Source organism: Patiria miniata, unplaced genomic scaffold (assembly GCF_015706575.1).
Source record: "Patiria miniata isolate m_02_andy unplaced genomic scaffold, ASM1570657v1 HiC_scaffold_4, whole genome shotgun sequence".
Taxonomy (NCBI): Eukaryota; Metazoa; Echinodermata; class Asteroidea; order Valvatida; family Asterinidae; genus Patiria; species Patiria miniata.
In genome coordinates, this window is record NW_024037071.1 from 3,981,222 (window position 1) to 3,989,388 (window position 8,167).

The following is an 8,167-nucleotide window of genomic DNA, read 5'->3' on the forward strand; positions in this document are numbered from 1 at the left end:
CTATTTGCCTGTGAAAGTGGAAGGGTGCCACTCTTAAAATGGCTACATGCAGGCTCGGGAACTATCACTTTTCGGGAGGTGATTTTATTTGGGTGTGAATATTTAAAAATGTAATTGGCCAATGTACGTAAAATTGAAAAGAAATGAAAAGATGAAAGACAAGACAATAATTTAATTTTTGTTTCAGAAAACCCAGTGATGTTGGCTTGCATGTTACTTGGCCCTGAACTTTGTTGAATTTAAAATGTTTTCAATGGGGCTTGAATTACTACAGTGGACCCGTAAGATCTTAGGATATTTGTATGCATGGTTACAGGGTACCAGTCCAATCCAGAATTTTCGTGACGCACAACTCCCAATAACCAAACCAATTTATTTTAGGCCGTGGCTGCAAAAATAAAGACAAAAAAATGGACCACGAACGAGCAAGGAACACGGACCAAGAAGTTCGTTCTTAATTGTTCCTCCATGAACACACACACATGCATGACGCTGGAAACACAACTCAGAATGCTACGGACCATGGAATGACTTGACCCCACCTGCCCACAGGAAGTCTTGCATAATACATTCTTGGGTATCCCTCACTGTGTTGGCTCTGGAAGTGACTTATTGATTTGATTGGACCACAGGACATGTTGGCTGGTAGACTTCAGAATACCGCTCTAGGAAAAGTAAGCATAGCGGACACATGGGCATGAATCGTGCTTATATGTGACGTACATGTGTAACAAGCTCAGTTATCCGCCGAATCCACCCGGAGAAGCTAGCACGGTGACACCGGTGTCACGGTCTCACTTCTCCGGCGTGCTAGCTCAGTCTCCGGATGGATTCGGCGGACAGTTGAGCACGTTATGTGTCCGCTGTGCTTACTTTTCCTCGGGCTGTATTACCAAGCCTATTAATAACCAGTGAGGGACATCCAAGAATGTGTTATGTAACACTTCCCGCATGGTCTTGCAAGCATTCTGATTTGTGTTCCCAGCTTACGGCATGTGTGTGTGTTCATGGAGGAATAATTAACAACAAACTCCTTGGTCCGTGTTCCTTGCTCGTTCGTGGTCCATTTTGTCTTTATTTTTGCAACCATGCGGCTTAAAATTAATGTGCATTTCAAGTCTTTTTTGGTCATTGGGAGTTGCGCGCGCCACGAAAATTCTGGATTCGACTGGTACCCTGTAACTATACATACAAATATCCTATGATATTACGTGCACCAGTACAACCCAGAAGAACTCGGCACACAAATAAAGTTGACAAAAAATGTACACCACTGCGCAATTGTGTTTCGAGTTAAGTTTTCGAGTTTCGAGTGAAGTTTTCGAATTTCGAGTTGACTTTCGAGTTTCCAGTTAAGTTTTCGAGTTTCGAGTTAAGTTTTCGAGTTTCAAGTTGACTTCTCCATTTTCGAGTTGACTTCTCCATTTTCAAGTTGACTTCTCCATTTTCGAGTTGACCTTAATTGATAGTTGACCTCTTTACTTAATGTCCGAAGCAGCTGGCTCGAATTATCTTGTACTACTAGATCTGATAACACGATATATCCATGGAGGTATGTTTAGAGGCATGGCTTATCCACCACTTAGTTAATAGTCACACATGGCTAAAATAAACAATTACGACCAACATTAATATGATCAACATTATTTTCCAAACACTGGAAATCAACAGTGCTTGGCCACTACTGTCTATTCTTTGCACTGCAGTGTGCTCAAAGCTAGATGAAGGAACAGTCAGTAGAAGCTACAAAGTTTTCCATCTCCATTAATAGACCTAAAATTAAGCAGCACTTCTACATGTATTTTGCAATTGCAGTGTTAAATGAGGGACCATATCTTGGTGTACATTGTGCACATGTAGCACACAATTAGGATCACTGAAAGCATACCGGTACAACTCAATTTTGACCTTGCTCTATATGCCTACATGCTATTAATTTAATACAATGAACAGTACAAAAAAAAATGTCAGCATGTATTACATCAAAGAGCATCTTTGTGAAATTTTAATGGTTCAAGATTACGTTTTATGACAAACGGTGCATTTTGAAAAGTTGCACTGAATTTAAGAGAAACGCCAGGAGAAAGTGCTCAGCGCAACCAAAAATAAATGTAATTGTCCCCATATGGATGGACTGTACAGTGCCCGTACAAAGCGGGGTTATTCAATTTCACATGCTCTCATGCAGGCAATCACTGTGCGATAGCCATTCCTTGTCATTCGTTTCGGGCAGTGTCACATTGTCAGACAGCAATTTCCACTCAACTATAGTATAGCGTACTCTTTAAATTTGCAACTTTTCAAACTGCATAATTTGTCACAAACCATAGTCAATCCACATTTTACAGTTTTACGAAACAATTTTCAGTCTTTGGTAGCAAACAGGGTATCACAAATAAAAATTCAGCTGATATGATTCCCCACAGGTATATAACTGACGTCCCGATCCAAAATTATGACACCTGCAATGAATGTCAGCTTTCTTTTTTGGGGGTGTTTATTTACATATACATAAGGCCTAATTACCTTTATTTTAGACCATACACAAAAAAAACTTTATGAATTAAAGTTGATAAGCACCAGCTAAAGCTTGGAGCTATACCTGCACTTCATTTATCCATTGCTCTATGATTTATCACGCTCAATCTGTGCAAGTTTGCTTTAAAATGGTAAGAGATTTTAAGTTAAATTATCCAAATATTGAAAACATTTGAGATCGTGATACTGGACGATGGTATGGGGTGCGATTATCATATGATGAAAGTAGTGCTTGTAAGATGAAAGTAGTGGTTCACTGGTAGCACGGTTGAATGAACATGTGGGTATGCACTTTAAAACAACAAAAAACATGAGTCATACTCATAGAACTATCTCCATGGTCAGATTTGACAAGAAATCTGTTAAGTTTGACTAGCCATTCAGGGTCAGCTGAGGATGCAACCGAAAATCAGCCAAGCAGACGAGAGTTTCCATGATAATTGACTTTGGAAACATAATTTATGCAAAAAATAAATGAGATTGGAGTGGAACCCTATTTTTTCTAGCTACATTATACAAATTTAACTAAATTCATGGTCAATTTTCAATAACAAGGAAAACCAGTACATATGTTTTGACGAACACGAAGTTGTTCAGTTTTTTCAGAGTGTGCATGTTGGAGCATAGCGGTGGTATACGGTAGAGAGAGCAAGGACGATATACAAAACTGCATATGGAAGGGCACAATAAAATAATTTACAAGCGACGTTGTTTGCGTTGGTTAAATAATTATTTAGTCTTCAATGTCCGGTTCTTTTAAAGTTACATTTTTTTTCTGATTCCGTATGTCATGTATCAGAATATTTACAGTGGCAACAAATGGTTTGGAATGAGTACTTACCGCGGCGTGACATTTTCCTTGTTGATTTACCGCTTCGGAGTTCAGACTCCTTGCTCAGGGTTCAGAGCAGCCGAGAGAGAGCCTGAGAGAGAGCCTGAGAGAGATGTTGTCTGCGTGAGCAAAAGAACATGGACGGTGCGTGCGGTGTGAACGAACTGACAGCTGAAGAAGACAATGAAATTAGCTCCTGTATATATTCGAAGGCCCGAAGTCGTCTCATCATAACCACGTGTTGCCGGGCAGGTCCTGTTGTTTTGTTTTAGTTTTTTTTCCCTTCCAATCTGTGGTGCTAGACGCGTGGTGCCGAAGCAACACGAGCCTTGCATGCATGATATCTCAACCGATATAAACCCCCCCCCCCCCTCCCGGCGGATTTTCAGTGAAAGATATTTGTGTCAGTAACTATTTCCACAGGCCTAAGTGTGTTGACATGAAAAAAAGTTAACTTTTCGAGTTTCGAGTCAAATCTTCCAGTTTGGAGATAAATTTTCGAGTTTCGAGTCAATTTTTCGGGTTTCGAGTGACATTCTCTACTTTCGAGTTGACTTTTCGAGTCAGGACACATGCAGTTATTTTTCGTGCCCAAAAGAGAAAGTAAGTTAGCATCAAACAAGTCAAGGGCAGTGGCGGTTCTACGGGGGGGGGGGGGGGGGGGCTAGGGGCGGGGGCTGTAGCCCCCGCCCCTAATATTTTGTCTGCCCCCCCCCCCCGAAAAAATTCCATAACAAATTTAGTGACGTACATGCAAACGGTCTCCCCCTATGAAAGAAATAGTCGTGACAAGGGTGCATTTGTAGTTAATATAGTGTGCCTGATTGTAGGATTTGATTGGCGCTCCCCATTTACGCTTGTAATCATATTACAAGAGTCACCTGCTTTAGAGGTCAACATCCTTTCATAAAATTTTACAGTAGGGGAAATGAAAAGTAATTAGAAACATACATAGCACTATTTGGATAATTTCATTTATGCCTATTTCCAAAAACTTTTACCATTTTAAGGAAACGTCATCAATCGTGATAAATCAAGTGCGAGTTCAGCTCCAAGCTTTAGCTGGTACTTAGTTTACGGAGGCTGAGTGTTTTAACGGAGGTTAAGTGTTTTGGGAAAAATATGTCTATAACATTTCGGGGCGGATGTGCGAGTGCGGTCCCCCCCCCCCCCCTCCCCATCACCAAAAGCTGGATAAGCCACTGCAATGAACATTACCCCGGCTCCCTCCACCCATTACAAATTTTATCAAAAACAAGCACAATAGACCTAAATGCAATATATATAAACAACGGAAGTCAACTTAGTTCAGTGTTGGTCATACGTGGTTCATTGTGGTATTTTTCCAATATCAAAACAATTACAATCATATAATCAAAAGTTTGATTAAAAACGATATGGTTTCAAATACAATGAAATCAAAACATGGTGAAGATTCAAAATACATTTGTACTTCCATAAAAAAAGACAGTTACCCGCCCTTGGCCGGCCGGGACGCGAATCTGCTTTTATTTTCTTTAAACGACATCCGTTTCTCATCTTCAGATTGGTCCATTTTTTTTTTACATGCAATTCTAATGCCTTGTTCTCCATAACACAAAGTGTTCCTTCCTCACTTTATTTATTTAAAAGGTAAACTGAGAAGAAGTGAAAAACCTTCACTGAGATTCGAACTCCGAGTCGGATTGCCTAATTAGAAGTCAGGACTACTTCCAACCAGTCCACGAATCAGCTGCCAAACGGCGCTGATTTTAACACCATTATTCCTGATTAAATAACTTATAATAGTCTCTAAAGCCCTGGACATCATGAACATGCATAACGCAGTGATGAGAGCGCCCTCTTTTGATATTGTCCGATCTCGTTCGGGGCCAAAATAATCGCGGCCGACAGCACTTGGTTTATGGCATTTCTTTTGTAATGTTTAATTCCAGATAGGCTTCGACCCAATTTTTGACAAGATTGTGACAGACTGGTCCAAATGCAGCACCAAACTTGGTAGAAAGATTCTTCAATAGAGTCGAGAAGATATTCAGAAGGGGTGACACGTGAAATGCTTGTGGGAATGGTGCATAATTTGCCTGATCTGGCGTTTTGGGTTACATTTTGATAACATATTTTAAAACATGCATGCTCGACTTAATAATTACGAGTACATATTACCGATCGAAAAAATGGCTGCCATTATAACCTTAAATTGCCTGCATTTCCCTTGTCTAACCAGATATCGCCAACATAATTTTTCAAGGGTATTTTCTAGGTATTTTCAGTTTCTAGTTGTTTCATGGATTGTTGAAGATGGCTAAGAAGTTCATCGTGGGAAAGGTAGTTGATCCCGTTAAATAGATTGAAAGATATCTCCAATTCATTAAAAGACTACATGTATCTCTAAATGTGGAAAGCTATTTCTAAATCGTGTGTAAATTAATTATACACCTACTGTTTGTTTTCACATGATATCTCTAAAGCAGTCACGCTTCCGTCGAGTTACACAAATTAGGACGCGCCACACACTCAGCAGGCAAATTAGTAAACCAGCCAAAGTGTAATTTTAGATAACATGTTTTGGTAAAAGCAGGCAACATGTCAGAGTCAATTAGCCAATGAATGAAACATAAAATGTTGGTAGATGACACCCTTCATTTTGACCATACCTAATTTGCATACTTTTTAATCCATGTAGTGTAATATTGTTATTCCCCTATTTGCGTAAATTCTTCATTTTTATCTTTTAAAAAGTTTATTTTTGGTGATTTTAGTAAATGGCTGTTATTATACCCCAACTTGCTCGCATTTACCTTGTCTCCAGATTAACATCAAATAGTATATATTATGGTATTGACGGTTCTTCAGATCATAAAGTTGCTTTCTGGCACATAATAAAACCTTATTGAAAATCATGTAAACAATTACAAAATTGTCATAATCATCTTAGCAAACAAAGCTGGCTATCCGTAAAATGGGCGTACATTTGGCGAAGGGTCGCCTGACGGGTGTGAGACTTTAATACGAATAAGGAAATCCCCCCCCCCAAAAAAAAAAAGCAAAACAAAATAAAGCAAATGCTTGCAACACTGATGTCAATGTCACAATGTGTTTTTTCCATAAATTTTATTCCCAATAATTTTGTGAATTTCCTAGACCTTTTTTTCAAGTCTCCCAGGTCAGGAAACCCTTTACTAATCACCGACACCACGAAATAACACTGTACCGTGTTAAACAATATTTTTTTCGAGTTTCAGTTTTTTAAATTTTTAAACACTATTCATCAAGGCCTACCATTGCACGAGGTTTCAAAGCTTCAAGAGCTTTACTTTTATAATTACGCTAAGTATCCATGTCAACTTTTGCGAAAAAGTGACAATTTTCGTTTGCAAGAAGTAACACTCAAATTCCATTTACCGTTGGAATGCATGGCGCGCACTCTGCTCTTAAGTGAACAAAAACGTTTTCACGAATAAAGTAACACTCTTCCTGTAACAAGTTGTATGAGCGCGCGCGCGCTGACCTGAAGTTGCACTTTCCTCGTGTTGAATACATAAATCCAAATTTTGAGCAAATTTTCACTGTTTCCATTTAAAAGTGGTGAAAGCTGGAATTCAAGCTATGCGACATCAGAATCATTTATGCAGAGCGGGTCACATTTTAGAGTGTTACTTCGTGAAAACGAAAATTTACAGTTTCGCAGCCTTTTCGGTTCCACGAACTAACACTCATCTTTTTTCTCTTATTTCTTTGTTTATTTAATAAACAAATGGGTGAAAAACAGCAGATTTAATAAATTCAATTCATTAAGTGTCCTCAACGAGAAACCTAACTGAAAATACTCTGTCTTTTTGACGCAAAGTGTTGTTTTAGAAGGCGTTTGACTTTAGTTGCCGTTTTCTCCGATTGCTAGTTTTTACTGGTATGTAGATGGGTGTTACTTCGTGGTGTCGGTGTGGTCCAATGGTTACGATGGTCGTGGTACATGGGCGGGTGTTCGAATCCTGACCGTGGGAACATGCTGCCTGTGCTCTTAAGCAAGGCACTTTACCATTATAACTTCGTCCTTCGGATGGGACGTAAAGCTGTAGGTCCCGTGCGTTGTAATACACGTTACAGAAAACAGTGTGTTCTTATTCCTCCATGTTAACACTCACCGCTGAGCCCCCCCCCCCCCCCCAAAAAAAGTCTACGGTTTCTGGTATGCGCGCCCGTCGCCGTAGCCATGCGCGTCGGCAAAATGAAAGATGATGTTTCAAAACCGCCAAACTCACTAGTTTGACTGGAATCCTGCCGCTGCACAATTTAGCGTGTTTTTAGAGGGGGTTATGATCGAGAATAAGCTTTATGTGGCCTCTCCGGACTCCCATATATTTGCACAAAGTTGGGTCGGGTACCATTTGCAGTCATCAGCCGACATTTGAAGCAGAAAAATCAGGTAAATAAAATACCATACCAGAAACCGGAGACTTATTTTGTTTGGCCTATTAGAGAAGGGGTTTGTCAAGTTGCTTCTGGCAGTAACTGCAACATGCGCCGCAGCACCTTGTATACCATTATAAGGTGCTACATAATGGGTCTCATATTTCTAATAAGCTTCATTTACCTTTCATTAATAAAATAACAGACACATTCTCCAGCGCCTCGAGTACCTAATTGGTAGTAGATATTATTATAATTATTATAAACAGTATTATTGTTAATTATATACCAATTAACAGACACCTCGTTTTTGCCCATTTTTGTGTGCTGGGCTAAATAAAATACATTTTTATTGTCCACATGATGTTTCGTAATGTTTTAATAGGGTAA